Source organism: Danio aesculapii, chromosome 4 (assembly GCF_903798145.1).
Source record: "Danio aesculapii chromosome 4, fDanAes4.1, whole genome shotgun sequence".
In the NCBI taxonomy this organism is placed as follows: Eukaryota; Metazoa; Chordata; class Actinopteri; order Cypriniformes; family Danionidae; genus Danio; species Danio aesculapii.
Window position 1 is genome coordinate 56,787,649 of NC_079438.1, and position 20,720 is coordinate 56,808,368.

At 34.4% G+C, this 20,720-nt stretch overlaps 1 protein-coding gene across 1 annotated transcript in view; it reads left to right on the forward strand.

The window, feature by feature from the left end:
* The window catches only part of pde3a (phosphodiesterase 3A, cGMP-inhibited), a 198,698-nt gene that overhangs the window by 149 nt on the left and 177,829 nt on the right, over positions 1-20,720 (forward strand). The window lies entirely within an intron of this gene.

Below are 20,720 nucleotides of genomic sequence, written 5' to 3' on the forward strand. Positions count from 1 at the left end.
AAGGTACAAGCTGACTTCCATTATTATGATTGAAAAAGCAACAAAGTGGTATGAATAGACAAAATAGGCACATAGAAAACCACAGCTAGTCATGATTTTGAAGAAGCATTGAATAATGCTCATATAATCGAAATCAACTGGATCACTTTTAGCTTTTTAATCATTTAATGGTACTAACATTTCTCTCAGATTAGGAAAAGTTAGCTAGATGTTTTCCTACATTACATTTATTAGAAACAGCTGTTCAACTTAGCTAAAAACTTTGATTTAATGAATTCTTCCATAAGCTTAAATAATTGTTAGCCTTTTTGTTTGTTTTATTGCACGTGTTGCATCATGCCAGTTTTAAAATCTGACACTTTACACAAAAAGATAAGGGATTTTCATGTTAAAACATGCCAACACACACACACACACACACACACACAGTTTCATCTTTTGGTTACGATACTGAAACTGAATAATGTGTTCATCTTTACTAGAAGACTTAAATTATTATGATTGAAAAGGAACAAATAGTGGTATGAATAGACAAAATAGGCATATAGAAAACCACAACTAGGGATTATTTTAAAGAAGCATTGAATAATGCTCATACAATAGTAATCAACTGGATCATTTTTAGCTTTTTAATCATTTAATAAGGCACTAACATTTCTCTCAGATTAAGAAAAGTTAGCTAAATGTTGAATATTCATTTAACTACATTACAGAAAAGATCTGTTTAATCTGCTGTTTATTATAAACAACTGTTCAAATTTGATAAAATTTTGAGTTTATTTATTCATCCGTAAACTTAAATAAGTTTTAGCCATTTTGTTTTTGGTTTTATTGAACGTGTTTCATCATGCCAGTTTTTAAAATCGGACATTTTGCACAAAAAGGTAAGTGATTTTCGTGCTATTTTTTTCATGCTATGCTTTTGGTTACAATACTGAAACTGAGTAAATAATGTGTTCATCTTTACTAGAAGACTTCAATTATTATGATTGAAAATAAAGAAATAATAGTATGAATACAAAAAAATAGACCACCGTAGGGAAAATGAATAGTGAATAAATAACCGTTTTAAATAAGCAAATGTTAAATATACAAATGTTAAATATACAATAGAAATAAATGAGATCTAAATACATTTCACCTAAATTGATGAACTGTTAAAAATGTGATAACCTTTAATTTAATTTGATTAATTCTGTAAAACTGTTGAACGATTTTTAGCCATTTTCTGATTTTGTTGGATATTTTACACAAAAAGGTAAGTGATGTGTCATGCTAAAACATGCAAGCACACACAAACAAACACGCACCGTTGCATCTTGTGGTTACAAAACTGAAACCGAGAATTTAATCAATTCACAGAATCGCTCCTCATCGACCTCTATCGCAAATGTCTTATCATTAATGCATCATGTTGTGTAAAAAAGAAGATCTGCAAATGTATAAAGCAGAAAATCACTCCAGCAGAAGTTGTTTCTGAAGGAACTCAAACCCTTCCATAGTGGACTTGAGTTTTCACACATCACATTATCTTAAATTGGAATAAATCCAGCCAAAGGGGCCAGAGCATGCTTAAGATACATGTGATTCTTTCTCAAATGTGTACACAGACATATCCGATATTGTCAACTTATTCTCTATACGCAATTCTGTGCTTTTGCTATAACCTTGTATTTATTTAATTGTAAAAAGAGAGCTTAACTTTATACTCACATGACCTGCCCGTCTGATGGTCATCTGTCTTTGTGTGCATTTTGAGTCTGTTACACAAACTATATCTTTTTAAACCATCAAAACCTTATAAACACATGCAGATGTTTTGTTTGTTGTAACCAATGCACAAGCTACAAAGTCTAATGCCTCATTCACACTAGCAGCGATTTGTAGCTGCCTGTCACTCTGGGTGGCGACCTGCTGCAAACGCAGGTCTGTGTAGGTATATACAGCACGAATACAACCGGCCTGTGTGTTCGGCTCGATTATTATGGTCTGGCTGGTTTGGTGTCTCTGGCAGACTCACGACTCCGGGACGGTTTGTTTTATTGTGTGACGGTGTGGAATGGGCTCGTGTTTTCCTCCCTCTGTCCCTGAGAGCGTCACCGCTGCGATTTATGAAGCTCTCTGTGAGTCAGATGGAGATACAGCCCTGCATCTTATCAACTGGATTCAATCTGATTATTCAGCGGCGCTGCCAATTGTTGTTTTGGATGCGTTTCTAGTGTGTGTGTGTGAGAGAGAGAGGGAGAGAGAGAGCATGTGTGTGTAACTCTGTGTGTATGGGTGTGTGTCTTTGTGTGGGTATGTGTGCGCTTATTTTTGACACTTTACGACACAAATCTGTGTAATGACATGGTTGCGACACAGGTATTACAAGTAGAAGGTGACTTATGAGGTCAATGTACCATGTTGCCATTTTTTCAAAATACAAGATGTTTGTGTTTATTTTGTACAGTGTAAAAATACCCTTATGGGTTCCCACAGTTCACAAAAAAAAACCTGTGTGTGCCAGAGAGAGTGTGTATGTGTACAGTATGTGTAAGAGGGAGGGAGAGAGCGTATGTATGTGTATGTGAGAGAGACAGAGTTTGTGTGTGTGTGTTTTTGTGTGTGTCATTGTTTGGCTTTACATCCAAGAACGTCATGTAAAACAGTGATTTACCAAACCCAAACTACTTTAAATGGTTTTTATTTTTCAAGTGTTCGTAAATAAACTTGAATCATCTCTGCATGTAGTATTAAAACAGTACTGTATATATTTGTACAAAATACAGATCTTATGATTTGGTGCACGTGTACTAAACCACTGCACATGTGAAAACATCTACTTTTAGATATTCATATTACTCATGTAGCCTGTCTGTCCGTCCATCCATGTTAATAGTTTACAAAATTAAACTACATTGTACTCAAATAACTATAATATAAACTAGAAATAACTATAAATCATATAACCAAACAGCTATAAATTCTATATATATTATACAATACAATTTATATTATACATTTTTTCTATCTATCTATCTATCTATCTATCTATCTATCTATCTATCTATCTATCTATCTATCTATCTATCTATCTATCTATCTATCCTTCCATCCATCCATCCATCCATCCATCCATCCATCCATCCATCCATCCATCCATCCATCCATCCATCCATCCATCCATCCATCCATCCATCCATCCATCCATCCATCCATCCATCCATCCATCCATCCATCCATCCATCCATCCATCCATCCATCCATCCATCCATCCATCCATCCATCCATCCATCCATCCATCCATCCATCCATCCATCCATCCATCCATCCGATTGATAGTCGTTACATTTAGTAGGGCTGCACAAGATATATTGTTTCAGCATCGATAGTGCAATGTGATCATTCACTTCACAATAGTCACATCGCGAGTATACGCAATGTTGAGTCTGAATTATACTTTATCACTTTTTGCGAGTGTTTTTTGAAGTCCTGTGTGTGAAGGTTTTAAAAGCATTCAGGCATAAGAAAATATACCATTTGTAACATTGAAAAATTAATGATTCATTTTATTGAATTGTTTACAAAACTATGACTATGCAGTATTATTTTACATTTGATTATTCAATTACTGTACACCTGAATACATATCAACTCTTCGGAATACAATAAAACGCTGTTTATTTATTTAGCATCTTTTTCTTTATTGAATTCATCTATGCTTGTGGATTGTTTATTATATTTTATTCACTCCCCTACAGAATCATCCCTAAACAATCTGAAATTATAGATTCTTTACAACATTTATTCAACTTATCAAGTGAAATTGCATTCATATCGCAGTATATATCGCAGAATAAAAAAAATCACTGTGTAATCTTTCCAATATCGTGCAGCCCTAATATATATATATCTCCAGAGAATTGTCCAGTGGTCTCTTCTTTTTAGTCGTGTATTGTTTCAGCCGCTCAGTTTAGCAGTGACGGGACACGTGCGTCATTTGTATTTGCTGAAACTCCCCACGGGCTCCTCGTTTCTCCCCCTAATTAGAACAAGAGCAGCGATGACATCACACACTTTCCCACAATTCCCAGAGGCCACAGAGTGTAAAGATTGACTTGTAGATTCACATTGGCTGTTTATTTAGAGCGCATGAACAGCCAACAAAGATTCAGGAGATTTATTGCTGTTTTGTAATTAGTACGCAAAGTACTTTCAGTGCAGGCCAGTCAAGAGAAAGCAAAAAGAAAAACTGCACACTAGACTAATAACTTGTGCTGGAGAACACACAGATATATGCTCCGTGTGCAGGAGGTGACAGTTAATGGCTTTGGAGAAGTGAGTCATCTTGTTCTTTTAGTAAAAGGAGAGATGCTCATTTGATGTGATCTTTAAGTGTTGGTCCTTAATGTTAGTCTGATGGCTATTCAAGCAAATGGCTCACTCAGTATTTTCAAAATATTTATTATTATTATTTAAATTACTTATTATTATAATTTTTTATTTAAATGTGGTATTTTTTAATTAAATCTTTTTTTATTTCACAATGATTTTTATATTCTAACTTTAATATTTTGTTTTAATTTTAAGTTTCATTTTTTATTTGCATGTATTTTATAGATTTTTTTTTATTGGTTTAAAGTTAGTAGTTAATTATGAAAGTATTCATCTTTGTTAGTGTTAATGAAAATGAAGTCATTTACTGTTAGTTCTTGTTAACTGCATTAACCAATGTTAACAAGCATGACTGTTGATTTTAATAATGCTAGTAATAATCAATGAGTAAATATTAAACTATGATTAATAATTACTGTGCAGGTTTATTTTTGATTAATTTTAGTAAATGCACTAACTAACATTATCAAAACATTTACTAAGATAATGCAGCCTTGTTGTATAGTGAGACCATATTGTTTTTTATTTAATAGAATTATTATAAAAAAAAAATTTATTTTAAATATTTTTTTATTTTTGCCTCAGACCTCTTTTGATTTTGATTTTATTACTAGTTTTTATCAGTTGTATTTAAGTTGTGTGTGTGTGTGTGTATGTATGTATGTATGTATACATATGTATGTGTGTGTGTGTGTGTTTGTGTGTTTTAATTTTATATTTATATTAGTTTTTATATTTATTTATTTAATTTGATCTGATTAAATTGACATTTAATGTTTTTAATTTGTTCATATTTTATTCTTTTTAAAAAATATTTATTTTACATACATCAAAATATATTAAAGTGTTCGAAACCCTTAATCCTAATCCTTCATTCTATTACATTTTCCTTGTAGTATATTAAAACTAAAGTCTTATTTTTGAGTGGTCATCTTTCAGCACTCAAGTACACTTACATTTTTTAACTATGTGCTATAACATAAAACATGATCATCGAAGGAACATTCAAAAAGCAATCCACCAGCATGCAGGCCTCAGATTGATGCGTTTCTCGAACCATTTTCCTTCTTCCTTCACCATCAGCCTACTGAATAAATGCATTAGCAGATCCAGTGTTTTGTTTCTGCTCTGTGTGGTCCCGCTCCTGCAGTTTACTTCTCTGCCGCTGCTGTGAATTAAAGGCTGTTGTGTAAGAGTTTGATTGATAAATGAGCAGAGCTGGCTGTAAATCTACTCTTCTCACGTCATGAGACTCTGATGGTCAGAGCAGAGGATTGTGGGAAGAGTACAGGGTTTGTCAGAGCAGCAGTGTTGTGATTGTACTGATTGAGTGAGTTTGATGCTTGTGAATCTTCTCAGTTATAAAGCTGCTTAGAATTTTTTTAATGAAAAGTGTTATACAGATCAATTGAATTGGATTTGTTTGAATTTAATCGAATCGCTCAGACCATCACTGTGATCTTAGAAACGAGTCCTTCTGTGGAGTCACATTTAAACTTGAACAAACAGAGACGAGAAGATTTTTGATTTATTATTACTAATGTTGTTGTTGTTGTTATATAATAAAACATTGTAACAAAACTAATAAGATTTGCTTGACAAAAAAGAGTAGCCTGTGCATATTTCTCCTTTTATATTAACATGTTATTTTGTTTTGTCATATAATTATTCATCTTTTTCTGCACAAACAGACAAACAAACATCAGATTTCATGAATGAATTAATTTAGACAGACAGACAGACAGACAGACAGATAGATAGATAGATAGATAGATAGATAGATAGATAGATAGATAGATAGATAGATAGATAGATGGATAGATAGATGGATGGATGGATGGATGGATAGCTAGATGGATAGACGGACAGACGGACAAACAAACAGACAGAAAGACAGACAGACAGACAGATAGATAGATAGAAAGATAGATAGATAGATTCATATAATGAATCGTCTTTTTGTCTGGACAAGCATCAGATTATATTGATAAATACATTTAAATATATTGATGGATAGATAAATGGATGGAAGGATAGATTAGGCATCATGTATTATTTGAGTTTATTTTGTCTGAAAATATTTCAGTGTAATATTTATGTTGTTTTGATGTGTGTGTTTTTGCAGGATTCATAAGCTTAGACTGCTTTGAGCAATGATGATGCTTCAGAGATGAAGAGTTATAAACAAAGGGATTTAATTGGTTTAATTGATTTCAGCTGAAAAATATATTGATTGTTTTATGAAGAAATCATTATCGTTCTAATACAAACAAACCCATAATGCAAAATCCTAAACCAATATTCAATGCGTTACAAAATGAATGCTTGGCTATTTTAAATTACGTGGAAGTCTTAACTAAAACTGTTTGGTGGAAGCTGATTAGTATTGGTCATGAATTCAAAATTGGCCATTTTGTTCTGACCACAACTGCTTACATGCACATTGGTAAACATCAAGTACAAGCTTCCCAGGAAAAGCTGAAGGCATTAATCAACCCTAGATAGTGAGCATGTAGAATAGCACACTATCAGTCATCATGCATGGTCTGGTGTTGATTTTGGGCTCATTGTTTTGGAGTCTGGGAGGAAGTGATGTACAAGAGAGAAGTGGACTGCATGTGCAAACCATTTCCCAGTTCCTGTGGCCACTTTCGAGAGCCTCTGGCTTTGGTTCTTAACCAGAACTGGAGCATCAACCGCCGTCTGAACTGTAGCGCATTCAGGATCTGATTACTCGTATTCAGTCCTCCATAGCTGAAAATGTGCTGTGGTTTTTTGATTCATTCCCTTGATTCATCTGTTCGTCATAAAGATTCATTCAGATTTGTTCAGTAGTTTGACATTGCCACTTTCTGCTGGTGAATCTTATTCAATACATTGTATTAAGAACTTTTTTATAATTATTAATCAGTCCAGTGAGTTGAATCTTTGAACCTCTCTAAATATTACTCTTATTCAAGTTTGAGAACATTAATTTATTCAGTGTAGTGTATATTTTGATCTGTTCCTCCAAAATATTCATTTAAATTTCTTCAGTGGCTCTTTCTGTAGGTAACTCTTTTTTACTTTAATTCAGTTCAGCAGATTAAATCGTTTGAATCTGATTCACCAATTTGAATCACTTCACCAATTATATTTTGAATCTGTTCACCAAAAAAGTAATTTAGATTTCTTCAGTGGCTCTTTCTGTATGTAACTTTTTTATTTTAATTTAGTTCAGTAGCTTGAATCACTTGAATCTGTTCACCAATTTGATTCAGTTCATCAATTACATTTTGAATCTATTCACCATAAAGATTCATTTAGATTTCTTCAGTGGCTCTTTCTGTATGTAACTCTTTTTATTTTAATTTAGTTCAGTAGTTTGAATCACTGGAATCTGTTCAGCAAAACGATTTATTTGGATTTCTTCAGTGACTCTTTCTGTATGTAACTCTTTACTTTAATTCAGTTTGGTAGCATGAATCATTTGAAGCTGTTCATGCTCATTCTGATTCATTAATTCAATCTCTTAGTGACACATTCTGTAGGTTGCATCGTTTCACTCAAGTCTTCGTGTGATAAGAATCACTAATTAATTTAATTGTTTTATTAATAAAGTATTTTAATATAATTTGCCTCTCTGAACTACTCCAGGGTTTAAGCATCAGATCTACCTTGATTTACTCCGTTTAACTTCATTAAGCTGCAGATAAGTGAAGAGTTTCAATAACATCTTCATGTCGCTTTAATTGTCTTTGGTCATCAGTCAATTTTACACATTCATAACTCTTCCGCTCTCTTTCTCTCCTTGTTGTGAGTGATTGTGACACATGACGGTCTCTCGTTCAGATGAATCAGATAGCCCAGTTCACTTCATTCACAGTGAACAAAGAATATGAGTCAAGTGGATGAACACAAGTTACAAATGAATCTCTCATTTCTTTCTTACCCATCTCCACTTTGCGACAGCAATAATAAAGCTGATAATTCACACTGAAGCAGCTATTCAAGCTTGATCACAAACCGAGATGTTATTTTTGTTTCATTCATACATTACATTGTAAAGACATCAGCTATCAGGAAAGGTATAAATGGGTCAAACATGAAGGCAAATAGATGTGCAATATATTGATTAATTGTGTTCTGTTAATCTTGGGTATTTTAATAAGAGTAATGTTTATTTATAATGCAAATCTAATTGGCCTAGCCTTTATCACTGTGAATAATGTAAATAAAAGTATGATTTCATCTTCAATCTGTGATATAAAACATCTAATCACAAATAGAAGTGATTTCAAACACTTGACTGATGAAATAAAGTCAGTTAGTAGGCTAATTAGTAGGCTAATTAGTAGGAAGTAGGCTATTTCAGTAAATCTGTTTGTAATCAGGCTCATAAATGCAAAACTGCATTGCATGCATGCTACTGTAATAATTCATAACACAGATTATGTTTTATAGTTGTTATAATAAGTCTCTTTATAGTAGGGAGAATTTTTACAAGTGCATTAAGCGATAAGATATTGCCATAGGGCCATATATGAATAATATGCAAAAATGTTGATAATACATGTCAAATACAATCTGTAAGGTAATATTTACTGTCTTCTAGTAGATGGGTTACATGAAATACCTACTGCAGCATTGTTTACCAGTCAAGTGATTCTTTTATTACCTTAAATTAAAGTTAAAGAGATGAAAATGCCAAAATGAAAATGCAATCAGTATTTATTCACCCTCAAGTGCTTTCATTGACTTCCATAGGAAAAACAAATCCCATGAAAGCCAGTGGTTACAGGTTTCTAGTGTTATCTGCTTTTTTTGTTCAACAGAAGAAAGAAACTTGGCAGATTGGCAGAATTTAAATATTTGGTCAAACTATCCCATTCATTTTTTTAATGTGCTAGGTTTTCAGCTCCTACACTGTTAGACTTTGCCGTAATTTTACAGTTATTTACTGCAGAATCGCCCAATAAAATACCACATACATTCTTTACAGTTCACTACTGTAATATGCACTGCATTGCGGGTCATTTTAAAACTTTTACAGTAACTTACTGCAGATTAGGAATTTGCGGTATTCTACTGTAATCAAAGAAATCAAGTACTGCTACTGTAGTTGAAGACAAAAATGGCACCGTTAATAAACAAATTAGTCACTTGTTTGGAATTTATTCAATTCAATAGTTAATACTTAAAATAAAGAGTTTTTATTGCTAGTCTATCTTGTAAATAAATAACAGTAAAAGTACTGTAAAAATTTTCATACTGTAAAATTAAGTTGTGGTGATTTTACCATAAGAGAAGCTGCGGTAAGGCTATTTTACTGTAAAATGAAATTGCAGTAGGGCGCTGCTACTGTAAAACATATTTACAGGTAAGGTACTGTAAGGGGGTAGTTGTGGTAACTTGCTGGCAACAGTATGTTACCGCAAAAATACAATAAAATGTGTAACCGTGTGCACCCATTCTGCATAAATTCACAGATTTGTTGCTAAATTCTGTGCAGAAATGGCAAAAAAAAAGTCTGCAGATTCTGTCTGGCTCTGGTTATTGCCCATTCCTAGTCACATTATTGCACAGCATCGGCTGGTGTGTGGAAGTGATCAGTGTAAACAAAGCTGGTGTAAAGAGGACTCTGGCAGCGGTGGACGTTTGCACACACACTCCATTAATCATCTGATAACCCCAACCATGTCTTTCTCATCCAAAGATTGCTGTTCTTTCTTTTCCCTCATCTGAAACAGCTAAAATTGCTTCACAGCTGCTCTTGGGATGGGAAGGAGAAACATTTTCAGACACTGTGTTTACATTGTTCTTTTTGCAAAAGTGCCAGCGGGACAGACAGACGTGTAATGGAGCGTTGCACCGAGCCGAAGTGCTGGACGTCGTGCCGGACATCGAGTCAAATAACTGAGTGTGAAAGGATCTTGGCCTCGTTCCTCTTCCTGTCAGTTTGTTTTCCGTGTCTTCGAGATGTTTTCAGGGCCCTTCACAGTTATGCTAACACAATCCAAACTCTGTTGGACGGCTGTCAGACACGAGACGCTACGTGTTTGTAAGGATGAACGCTAACGGAGCAAAAACCCAAGAGCGCTGGCGAAGCTTCGCACTTTTAGTGTTGTTTAGAAGTGTTTGGTGTTAAGCTGTAAATATTGAACCCTCTGTTATTATTCGACCTTATGTCTGTGGCAGGATTTGAGACTGGGTCACATTTAGTCAAAATACATTCCTGATTAAAGGGATAGTTCACCCAAAAATAACAATTTACTCCCTATTTATTCACCCTCAAACCTTCATGAGTTTTTTTTTCTTCTGTTGAACAATGAAGAAGATATTCTGAAGAAAACCTGTAACCATAGGAAAAATAAATACCATGGAAGTCAATGCTTACAGGTTTCCAGCATTTTTCAAAATATCTTCTTTTGTCTTCAACGAAAGAAAGAAACTTGTTTGAAACAAGGCTGAGTTAATGATCAATCTTTTTTTGGTGAACCATCCCTTTAACAAATGCTTTGTTACTGATAAACCATGTTAGTAAAACCTTTACAAATGTTAGTAACACATTAGATAATGTTGAAGTAGTGTACACTTTACAATAAGTTTCCTAAATCCCTTAACAAAGGCTTTTTTAGTGACGAATCGTGTTAGTAAAGAGTCCACTTTAGCACTTTTCCTGCTTGGTGTTTTTGGCTAATCTAAGATGACACAGTGTATTTGAGCACAAGCGAGGTGTCAAATCGGGTCAACTTTTCACATTCGTTTTTAACATATTGGCTAAATTGCCGTAAAGTTAAAGAGTTTCTGTGAGCGGCAGAACTTTTGGCTGCGGCGTAACCCAACAAAAACATCAAACAACAGTGTTAAACCTCTTCCAAAACCAGGTTCTGGAAACACATGGAGAATGTGGCTTAGCTCCATTTAGTCCAAACACGAAACAGGTTTTTATAGGATTTGGGTTGAAACTCAAGGCGTTTCGAGTGCATTCGACGCAGAGTCTTGGTCAGTTGTGAATATTGGACTGCGCATTTTTCAAGGGATTCATATGTGGAAACATCGAGTCAGTCAATCTTGCTGAGGTTGGCAGCGGGACGCCTCTCGTTCTTAGCATCCCACACATTTTAGAGTTATCGGAAAAGGTGGCTGCGTCTTACAGGTGTTCGCCAAGAGCGGCAGAGCTCAGCGATATTGCATTACCAAACCCTCAAGGCTTGAAAAACACTTGCTCTTGAAATAGGAAAAACTCTTCCAGGGCATATTTATTGTTTTGTTGATGTAGCGTAATGAGTTTTAGTATTCTGTGGTTATTTTATATATCTGTCTGTATGTAAATGTTTAGCATGTTTAGTTTGGAGCATGCACAAAAATTGCAGTTCAGTATATGCCTTGGTACCTCAGAGAGGAAAAACAAAAGATAAATTGGATGCTTTTTGCCTTTTATTTGTTTGTTTTAACACCATTGAGCATTAAAATGAGATGTGATTTGATATTGTGATGAGATGTGATTATGAGATGTGATTATGATAGCATTTGCTATCTCTTTGCTGCCATTAGAACTGAGGCATCTTCAGTGAATAGCAATAGACTGAACATATCAATTTACCCAAATTAGCCCAAAGGCTACTTTTCGCTGGTCATGCGTTTGCTAGATTTTATTAAGCTTAAGAACTAGTGGGAAAAAAGAATAGAATTTATATTCAATGATACATTTTAAACATCTTTTAATTTTAAGCAAGTTCAAGACAGATTCAGCAGAATAACAACATCAAAAAAGAAAAATGTAAAGGCAGCTTGTCAAAATAAAACAGAAATATTAAACAATGACAGAATTTGAAAGATACCTTGTTTCTGATCCAAGTTTTACCATAGGGATTTTAAAAGAATTTGTTTCATAAACATCACCACATTATAAACTTGAAGTCCAAGATTTGAGACTAGTCTTAATGACTTTAATGCCTGAAAGAACTACAGTTCATTGAGGTATTGTGTATAACTCAATCTAATAGAAAAATACAGAGAAACATTAAATTCTTCATTTAAATAGATTTTAAAGTTGGTGGATAATTTGCATTTATATACATAAATATTTAAGTAGTGTTATTTGGGAGTGGGCAGAGCTAAATATCTATTTTGACCCATTTCTCGCTGCAGCTCTTTGATTGGTGGAGTAGTTTTAAATATAAATATATTTGGGTTATGTTGCAACATTACAAACTTGACTTTCATAATGGAAAAACTACAGTCCTTTCAGACGTTGTGATTCACACAATCTAATTAAAAACTGCAGAGAAACGTGGTGCATAATATGGATTTACATACACAAATATTTAAGTAGCGGTATTTGGGAGCGGGCAGGAGTAAAAATCTATTTTATCTCTTTTCCTGCTGCACTTCTCTGATTGGTGGAGTAGAATGTATGCTGCATCATAAGTAATGTAGTTTTAAAAGTCTATATTTGTAATATAAGCATTACAACCTTATAAAGTTGACTTTAATGGTGGAAAGAACTAAAGTCCATTGAATTTAATTAAAAGCTTCCAAGAAATGCCAAACTGTTTCAGTAAATATATTTAAAACATGGTGCATAATATGCATTTAAATGCGCAAATATTTATGTATTGGTATTTTCGAGTGGGCGGAGCCAAATATCTATGGCACTTGCTGTAGCTGATTGGTGGAGTCTATTGCATCATGGGTAATGTAGTTTAAATGTATATTTGTATTATAAGTATTACAAAATTATAAACTTGACCTTGATGAAAAAACTACAGTTCTTTTAGACGTTGTGAATAACAAAATCTAATTAAAAACGATTAAGAAATGTCAAACTGGTCATCTAAATATATTAAAATATAGTAGTGGTATTTTAGAGTTTTAGATTAGACTTTTTTTGCTGCAGCTCTCTGATTGGTGGATACTCTGTAGTGCATCATGGGTAATGTAGTTTTACTCCACTATTGATGCCATCGTTTGCATAAAATAACAAAAGTCATTGAAGTTGAAGAAAACCGAGGATGTAATTGCAGGCCTGGTTTTCAGGAGTAAAGCAGCGTGTTGTCAGATTTGCTCATTTATCCAGACGCTCTGCTGCGTTTCTGTGTGTTCGTGGCGCGGGGCTTCTGAAGGCTTCTTTATTGATTTATTAATGCTGTAACCGTGGGGGCTCAGGAGACGATTGGCCGTGGTTATCAAGGCAGTTATTCCACCGCTCTTTGGTCTGAGAAACATTACAGCTGCAATCTGAAGAATGTGTGAAGTCAGTGTTTGAAGCCGCTCAGGATTTTTGCAGCGACCACAAACTGATGATATTAATGCACTCGTGGGATAAATACATTCAGATGCACGTCACTTAAAATATAAGATCTTGTATTCAGAGTAAACCGCGTGAGGAGATGGAAGTCGGAGATGTGGAGTTTTGCTGTTAATGGGGAAACATGCAGCTGGAGTGTGTTTGTGTGTGTGTGTTACAGACACATCTGCTTATGCTGTGCTGCTGGAGACGACTGAAAGAGTTCATTATGAACGGCCTTAATGTAGATCGCTGAATAATGCTGATCTGGTTTGCATGCAGGTCACACAACACCGCTGTGCTGACGTCAGACAGGTCATGTGACTGCTAAACCATATGCTGATTGGTCAAGCAGATCATTTGGTGAACAGGTTCTCTGTTTAAATTTAGATTAGCATACAGACTTTTATTATGCCATTATTATGTTATTTATATTTTAGATTTAAAATTATAGGATTTATGGTAAATTTTTCATGCTTATTTTGATCTCAATAGTTATTTATAAAATATTGAAATCTCTTTACTTCACTGTTGCTAGTTTTATAGTTTGTAAAAACAAGATAATTTTCAGTTGGTCTGGATTTATAAAGTTTTGTTTTTGAGTAAAGTTGTAATTTTTGTTTTACTCTAACTAATAACCACTCAAATAAGCACTCGTTACAACCAAGGTCTGCAGAAGAGCATCTCTGAACGCACAACACGTCCAACCTTGAGGCAGATGTGCTACAGCAACAGAAGACCACACGGGATGCCACTCTAGTCAGCTAAGAACAGGAAACTTAGGCTACATTTTGCAAAGGCTCACCAGAATTAGACAATAGCAGATTGGAGAAACATTGCCTGGACTGATGAGTTTCGATTCAGAAACATTCAGATGGAGGGTCAGAATTTGGCGTCAACAACATGAAAGCATGGATCCATCCTGCCTCGTATCAACGGTTCAGGCTGGTAATGGTGGTGTAATGGTGTGGGGGATAATTTCTTGGCACACTTTGGGCTCATTAGTACCAATTGAGCATCATGTCAGTGCCTCAGCCTACCTGAGTATTGTTACTGATCATGTCCATCCCTTTATGACCACAGTGTACTCTTCTTCTGATGGCTACTTCCAGCAGGATAACACTTCATGTCATAAAGCACAAATCATCTCAGACTGGTGTCTTGAAAATGACATTGAGTTCACTGTCCTCAAATGGCCTCCACAGTCACCAGAGCTAAATCCAATAGAGCATCTTTGGGATGTGGGGGAACGGGAGATTCACATCATGGATGTGCAGTCGACAAATCTGCAGCAACTGTGTGATGCTGTCATGTCAATATGGAGCAAAATCTCTGAGGAACATTTCCAGCACCTAGCTGAATCTATACTACGAAGGATTAAGGTAGTTCTGAAGACAAAAGGGGGTCCAACCCAGTACTAGTAAGGTGTACCTTTTAAGTGGCCAGTGAGTGTATATGAATGTCTTAAAGGCTTTAAAGTATTTTTTAGTAAAACTTTTTTTAGTATTTTTGGGGGGTTTAATAGAAATGAATGTGTCTTGTGAGCTTCCCCTTGCATGAGACTCCCCACTAAATGTCAAGCTGATTATTTATAAAAACATCTTCAAACAGTCTCAAACTGTAGCTGCATCATTGGTTTTGTTTATGTCACACGTGACCTGATGAATTAGCATAACAGAACAAATGACTCATACGCATGTGATGATAGTATTAACTTAAGCCACAAATGCTTTATTCAGCCTTTCTCTGAGGCTTGATGCCTTTCTCTGTTTTATTCCGAATCCCATCACCTTCCCATTAAACCCCTCGGGTAAATGACGAACGTGTTAATTTTGTTCGTCCAATCAGCTTGGAGAGAAGGCCAAATCCATCTGCACTGTTGGCCTTTCGTTCCCCATAGACTCCTGTGACCTCAGGACGTCTCACTGTTATTGGCAGTGGATTATAAAGCAGAAACTTCTTCTGCTCCATGCTGACTGTTTATTACAGCATAACAGATGTGCTTAATTGCATTTTTAAATACTTTTTAAACATTTATTTTAACAGTTTTAACATGCACACACAAATACATAAGTAAAGATAAATACAAATAAATAAAGAACAGAACAAACAGAACACCAGAGACATCACGTTTACATCATTCTCACAATGGGCTACATGTACAGCTAGAGTTTTTCAGCCAATGATAAGCTTCCGGTGAAAGCTTAGTGTGACTATTTTCAAAGTCGTAAGGTTACTTTTGCAGCATCGATGTTGTAATGTAATTACAATACATTCTGTTAAATAGACTCAAGCATTCATTTAGTTGTTCAAGCATAAAATAAGATGAAAGACTGTGTAAACGTTAGAATCAGCAGGCAAGAGCAGAAACCCAATTGAAAATATTGGGGTAAAATATACTGTCGTATTTTACAGACATGGCGGGGGGAAGTGGAAGTTAATGCAGTGCTGCTTGTCCAGTCTGAGACCCACTTTATATCGTATATCAAAGAAATCAGACCTTAAACATTGCTTTCTTATAATGGGAAGACAGTACACCAGAAGTGCTGAGGTTGGCTGGCTGAAAATAAAAAGTCAGTGTGCATATACCCCATTATGCATTTAAACAATTGTAAGTGTACAATGTTCAGTTTTAGTTCATATGTTAATATTATCAATTTTTTAAAAAAGTCTGCGTTGTTTATATCAAATATTTCTGTTATTGAATATCTATTATTTTAATCTGCTAAAAATGCAATATTGTGCGAAAATATGTCTTAATAGTGAAATAAATTCATATTAAATCAGTATATGCACACACATAACTCACATGTTTAACTAATTAAACCATTAAAATGATGGTTAATACAGCATAAATATATTTAATGTGCATGGTGTTCTGTTTTAGTTTGTATTTATTGTTTTTTAACATGAAAAAAACTGTCTAAAATAAACAATAAAATAGTATTTGAATGAAGTTTTTATTATGTGTATACTTTTAAATGTTATATTTATATGTAAATACTTTTTTTTTAAATTGTAAACTATTTATATTTATATATATATATATATATATATATATATATATATATATATATATATATATATATATATATATATATATATATATATATATTATATAAATTAAATAAAAAAATTATATTGTGTATTAGAAAAATGTTATGTTAATAATAAACAGTACTTATAATACACATCATTTAAAAGTTAGAATATATATATAACTATTATATGTAACTTACTAATATAGCTATATATATATATATATATATATATATATATATATATATATATATACAGTCAGTGATGAGTAAAGTTGATTTTAAAAGTAATATATTAGAATCAGCCTACCTTAATCTTTAAAAAAAAAGTAAAAATACCATAACATACTTTTATGTTACTTAAGCACATTTATTTACTTTTACACATATTAAGTGACTGAAGATTGTATTATATCACTTGAAAAAAGTAACTTAGCCCAACACTGAGTACAGTTTGTTATTATCAGAGTCTTTTTCTCATTATATATTTATCTGTTTACATAATTTGTTATAAAAAAGGTCATATTATCAGCACATTTCCGTACTGAGATGGAGTGATTGCTGAAGTGTTTTGGAGTCTTCAGAGAGACTGTTGGTAGTTTTCCCATGATGTACTGCTTACTGGAGCACACGTGTTGAATGGGTGACGTGTGATCTGACAATGGCCTGTTCTGATGTCACAACCCCAGACTGGACAACAGGCCAGAGCCACACGCACCAGCGACAAATATAGCAGAGCCCTTTTGATAATGAATATTTGTACGTGAGCACTGTTCTCCCCTGAGAGCACACGCTCCCCAGAGACGAGCCGCACATTATGAAACCCATCATCCTCTTGTCCACATCAAAAACACAGCCGAGTTTAGCATTTCAGTCATGACACACAATTCCTTTCGCTTTTTTCCCTTCAAACATGATAGACTTCGTGATGCATTAGCAAACCGCTGAGCTGAAACCAAGACAAAAAAAACATATTTCTCTATTATTTATATACAGTCTATATACTCTTCAGAAGTTTGTGATCATTTCATATTTTTCTGTTTCTGCATGTTGCTAGCATGTTTTAACATATTGTTAGCATCTTAGTATCATGTTTAAATCATTGCTATTTGTATCACATTGCTAGTGTTTTAAATTCATTGTTAGCATGTTTTAGAATTTAGTTTGCACATAGTATCACATTGGTAGCCTGTTTTTGCTTGTTGCGGAGCGTTGAATTTTAGCAGAATGTTTTAGCATTTTAGCACATTGTATGCATGTTGTAGCACATGTTGTAGCACATTTAGTGTTTTAGCATGATAACATGTATAACACATTGTCGATAGCATGTTTTTTGTTTGTTTTGTTTTTAGGACATTAATGTTACCAGCATGTTTACACATTGGCTTCATGTTTTAACACATTATTATCATCTTAGTGGCATTTTGAGCACAATGCTGGCCATTTTTAAACTCGCTAGCACAATGTTTTAGCATTTTGTTTACAAGTTTTAGCACATAGTAGCAGATTGTTGTCATTTATTTGGAAATTTTATCCCGTTAACATGTTTAACATGTTGTTACCATTTCGAAAAATGTTGATAGCATGTTTTGAATGCCCATTAGCATGTTACTTGCATGTTTACACATTAGCTGCATGTTTTTACACATTGTTCAACGTTTGTTCACAATGCTGAGCTTTTTAAAACTTGTTAGCACATTGTTAGTGTAATTTACCATTTTTGGCACCATCTTTGGCACATTAATGTGTTACCAACTTGTTTTAACACATTGCTAGCATGTAGTAACTTGCTAGCACATTGTTAACACGTTTTAGCACATTGGTAGCATATTTTAGAATGTTGTAGACCATAGAATTCAACATAATCTTTTAATGTCTTAACACAAAGTTAGCATTTTGTTTGACACATTGTCAACATATTATAGTAACTTTAGTGTTTTGGTGTGGGAGTTTATTGTTGGTGGAGCTAACTAGCAAAATTTCTGAACTAGTGAGTTTTCACAAATTGTGAGCCAATGGGATTCCACTGTGGTTGGAGCTAGCTAGTATAATTTAGGAAAGGGCTGACTAGCATAATTTATAAACTTATCAGACTTCACAGGTCCTGAACAAATAATATTCCACTGTGGGTGGAACAAATCAGCACAATACAACAAGAATAGTGAGTGAAAAAATGTGTTGTTTTTCAGAGTTGTTTTTTGACTTCTATAGCAGGACAAAAAGTCATACAAGCAGATGATGAAATTGATCGCTTTTAGAGCATAATTTAAGGGTGTGTTTGCCTTTGAACAATATCTGGAATCAATGCAAACACCCTAATAATCCAGCAAGCCAGTGACTTTAATAAAACAAGGCTAAAAATAATGTTTTAAACTGAATAACCTTGTTCCAATAAAATCTTAACGCAACGATTTGTGAGCTAAGTTCACACAGGCTGATCTGGCGAAGAGTCCAGCTCTAATACTGTCAAAATCAGCCTTATTATCAATTCTGCCACATATACAGACATACAGAGAGTTGAAATCTCAGTACTTCAAGACCCAGAGATAAAAACACTACAGGAGAAATGTAAATATACAATAAATACAAATATTTTTAGCTAATTTAAGAGAGAAAATGCATTACAAAAAAATACTATATATAAATAAGAGCACATTGCAGGTAGAATGCCAATAAGTGAAGAGTGCAGTGCAATGTGATTGAGCTGTTAAACTGACAGTCCTATTTTTACATTATATTATAATAATATGAGGTAGTTATTGTCAATGCTGTAATCTAATACTGCAAGTGGCCATTCAGTCGATCCCATTAAACACATCAGACCCGTTCTGGATGTAAACCATGCTCACCACACGGGTAGCTGCCTGTCAAACATGCCTGTCATTATGGACAGTGATTCACTTATCTCTACTCCCTTCTATGGCCATGCGGACCCTGCTTAACGTCAGCTGCAGATTCTTTGCATTATTAATGTCGCAAGTGACGGCAATGAAGAGTGCCAATATGTAATTTGCACGGCCACAGATGCTTCTGCATGTATGCGACGGTGCTGGGTGTTTACGAGTGTGATATTTAACACAACAACCACACACTAAAAATAAATAAACTTAAGATTAGTCAAAAAAACAGGATCATGTATTGCCAGAAAATTACCAGGGTATTTTCTGTGTGTATACATAAAACAAACAGTGTCATGCAGTTTTGTAAATATTTATTATTATTATTATCATCATCATTATTATCATCAGTCATTCATTCATTTTCCTTCAGTTTAGTCCCTAATTTATCAGGGGTCGCCACAGCAGAATGAACCACCATCTATTCCAGCATGTGTTTTATGCAGTCGATGCCCTTCCAGCCGCACCCAAGTACAGGGAAACACACACACACACACACACACACACAAATTCATACACTACGGCCAATTCTGTTTACCCAATTCATTTGTACTGCATGTCTTTGGACTGTGGGGGAAACATGCAAAACATTGTTAGCATGTTGTTTATATGCTTTGGCATCCAATTAATGACCACACAATGTTTTACACATAGGCTTCATGTTTTAGCACATTGTTAACATTTTAGTTGCATGTTTTAACACATTGGTAACATTTTATCATGTTGCAGTACATAGGATTTTAGCAGAATATTTTAATGTCCTTAGCACATAGTCAGCATGTTATAGCACATTTTTAGTAGTTTAGCCCTGTTAGCATGTTTCAAAATGTTGTTTTATAGCATGTTTTACACATAGGCTGCATGTTTTAGCACATTGTTAGCATCGTGGTAGCATGTTTTAACATGTTTTAGCACATTGGTAGCATATAGGCATGTTCAGGAGCGGGCTGGGACAGTATTTTGCCTGGGACGTTAGGTGTGTGTGGGTTTAGGGGTGGAGAAGGGGCAAGCCAGATTCATGGTTGCAGGCCAGATTGACCATCAGGCCACCGGTGCTTATGGCCAGTTCACCCCTGGGCATGTTGCAGATCACTGCATTTTGGAAAAATATGGATTAATTCAATTTATTTATATAAA